This window comes from Lolium perenne, chromosome 3, assembly GCF_019359855.2.
Source record: "Lolium perenne isolate Kyuss_39 chromosome 3, Kyuss_2.0, whole genome shotgun sequence".
Classification (NCBI taxonomy): Eukaryota; Viridiplantae; Streptophyta; class Magnoliopsida; order Poales; family Poaceae; genus Lolium; species Lolium perenne.
Window position 1 is genome coordinate 75,676,468 of NC_067246.2, and position 3,455 is coordinate 75,679,922.

The 3,455-nt window shown below is 40.3% G+C and overlaps 1 long non-coding RNA gene across 1 annotated transcript; it reads right to left on the reverse strand.

The window, feature by feature from the left end:
• Window positions 1–1,777: 1,777 nt before the first annotated feature.
• On the reverse strand, window positions 1,778–3,227 carry LOC127341475 (uncharacterized). The gene is made up of 3 exons (XR_007875557.2): window positions 2,827–3,227; window positions 2,200–2,439; window positions 1,778–2,092 (listed from the first exon to the last, which is right to left on the reverse strand). It is a non-coding gene; the product is annotated as an uncharacterized lncRNA (long non-coding RNA).
• Between the last annotated feature and the right edge of the window lie 228 nt (window positions 3,228–3,455).

Below are 3,455 nucleotides of genomic sequence, written 5' to 3' on the forward strand. Positions count from 1 at the left end.
TGTATAGTAGGGATGCATACAAAAAATCCAGTTAAAGAATATGTTGTATTTTGAGAAATATAAAAAAGATAAATTTGTGACAGTAAATGGTAGTACAATAGTATTAAAATAGTATATATCTTTATCAGAAATTTGATTATTTTGTATTTCTCAAAATTTAAAGTATTTTTGACCGGGATTTTTTTTTGCGTAGACTCCTCCTGCATATATCTATCTACATATTTAACGCCATAATTTTTGAAGAAACAGAAATGTGAGATTTTAAATTTTGTAAAAATCTGAAAGTAGAGGGAGCACTGGTGCGCATGTGCACGAGATCCCTTCTCCTCATACTGACCACTAGAGCGTCTGGTACTGGAAACAACTGACCACAACAACGTCATAATTGAAAAGGACAGTAGAACGATCAGGGCAAGAGCATAACTGGAACTGGAAGTCTTGGATTCTAAGCTCTATGGTAAAAAGTACTCTTTTGCCCACTCAAATTAATCTTTTATAATAAAAGCACGTGTAATTTGACAGATAGGCTTGACCAAGACTCTGCATTACGGTCTTCCATGCTATATTGCTATATACTATATGTATGAAGGATAGGAATGTTGACATGTCCAGGTCGACAGGCCAGATAGACTAGCCAGGGCATAATAGAGTGTAATTAACTGCAAGTACTGGAAGCCAATCACCTTTCATGCAAAGAAAGTAACAAACGACGCATCATTTCCCTAGAACTCTCTTTATTTTCGGTTTCTATTTTGGCTACTTTACCTTGCAGACTTTCAAGAGTTCTTGTTGTTCCTCCTTCTGATAGCAAACGATACTCCCTTAATTTTAAAACTAGATGATACCCCGCGCGTTGCTGCGGGGATATGTTAATAGATATTGGTAGAATTAGAGACATAAAATGGCTGTATAAAGTAAGTAAAGGATGTCAAGTACATTATTTTGCTGAGTAGCTTGCAAAATGCTGCAATAAATCACATATGCTTACAACATCAATACGATAACCATTGGTATGTGACTCGGTATTACAAATAGACTCATTATTTTTAATCAATGATATACAATAATTCCATGAAAGATAGATTGTGAATAAAGATGCTCTTTGTTATAAATAACAAAATGTAGTATTGGGATACTGATGTAGAAGAATATGACAAATTGTGAATGGAACTGAAAATAAGGAAGGTAACCATATATATCTAAAAATAGGCGATGTAGAGTATACTAACCATAGGAAATATGGTTGCTTCCTGTTGTAAATCTAATTAGCACATACAAAATCTGGGATATGCTAAATCTCCATATGGATGCATCGTGAGGAAAGATCACACAATCATCATGAGGTAGTGTCTACTAAAATCAAAGGACGGATCTCTGATAAAATAATTAAGATGAATAACCAAATAACTTACTCAAGAAAGAGGGAAACTGCCTGCGTTGAGCAAAGATACTTATTCATTTCTACCTACTAAGTCATTGTTTACTCATTGATCTAGAGTACCCATTGTTTCACACCTGTCTATCATACAATTTGCACATATCAGCCTGCATAAGGATGGAGCAGAGCATAGAAGAACAGTATGAAGCAAAGAAGATATTGGACAGCCGAGAAACCTACTCCTGTATGGTTTAATATTTGTCCAACTTGCAACACTACCTGAAACAAAGATAATCCCATGTTCTATTGTAAAACCACATTGAGCTTTGGGGACTTTAAATGGTCATTAAACCCCATTAACCAAAAAAATTAGTAAATTCATAGCATCGATCTCGCACCTGCTTGAATCTGATTCCTTATATATAGATAAGCAAGAAACCGGTGGATCTACAGATCAATGTCACCAGTCTGCTAAAGAATGAAAAAAAATGATGGCATAATAAAATTTGAGGGCCACAATAAGCGTTACACTTCAGTGCCGTATCACATAAGGGGAAAACGCAGAGAACCATGGAATATCAAAGATATGACAAATGTCAAATACTCATCAGGCTTTGGAGGGCTTCCTCATTTTCTATACACGGACGGTAGTAGATAAGGGAAATACCCACAGGCATAATACATGCTGCCACTACATGCACGATCAGAGGCACACTGCATAAACAGAAAAATGTCTGACATTAATTAATCATAGGTGCTCTAAACAATAGGTCATACGGAGTAGTTTCAGTATTACATGGAGGGGGAAGGAGATAACTTACAGGTCTAATTTACGGGAGCGCTGGATGCTTGGAGTGCTGGTTCTCACATCACATCCAGCATGTAGTGTGGCTGGCTCAGTTCGTTTTTCTTGTGGTGGGATGTGGCCATGAATACGAAGATGCCCTTGATTTAGGAAGAGATGAACTCCCACGGTATGAAGACGGAGGAAAATGTCTTTAGCAGCCCGCAGGTCTCACGCATCAATGGGAGGCGAAGTCAACCTAGAATGGTCGTAAAAACTGCAGAGCGACAAAAAAATCAGATGAGCAATCGCCGGTAGTAGACGCGATGATGGCAGCTTCCTCCCAGCTTCAGCGGGCAACATGTAGAATCCAAAAACTCCAAAGAAATCTCGAGATCTTTTAGCTAGCAGTAAGATCCAAACAAATCGGGTGGAGGAGGCAAGAGGGATTTTAAAAAAACAGGGATTAAGATCGGGAGTAGCAGAGGTCGCGACACGATCCGGCTCTTCCTCCCAGCTTCAGCGGGCAACATGTAGAATCCAAAAACTCCAAAGAAATCTCGAGAGCTTTCAGCTAGCAGTAAGATCCAAACAAATCAGGTGGAGGAGGCAAGAGGGATTTAAAAAAAAACTGGATTAAGATCAGGAGTAGCAGCGCACATACTAGGATCCGGCTGACATGCTTGTTGTAGATTGTAGCACGGGGTGGCTTTTAACCTAGAGGCGGCGGCGGCGGATCAGTTTAATCGAGCAGTTTCTACTCGATGAATGCTGGATTTATGGGGGCTGTTTCATGAGAAATTGTTTCAAGGAGGCCAAACGACGGCGGAGGTGGAATTAGTGCCGGTGATTAAGCAATCGCTAGGAATAAGAACAGGTTTTTCCAGGACGAACAGATCGATGGGGAGAGGGACCACGCGCGTCGTTCTGGCGACCGAGGGCAGTAGAGATCGATGGGGAGAGGGCCATCGGGCGTGACGCCGTGACGTCTGGAGAGGAAGGGCGACTGGACGTGTCGGTCCGGCAAATTTTTTTTATCCAGTGACGTGGCTCATTGTGAGACTAGTAAAATGGGGTCATCTATTAAGAAAGAGAAGATTCTTATCGTGGTTGCAGTTTAAATCTAAACTAAAACCACGACAAAAACTATGTAAAGGAGGACATACGTGTTTTGGCGCGTGCCCGAGAAAAAACAACGCACCGGTACCAATTTTGTTGCGTGGGTACACACGAGATCGCGTTAGAGAACAAATTGCAATGCAAGGAATCTAAAGATATAATTGCTGCACCCCC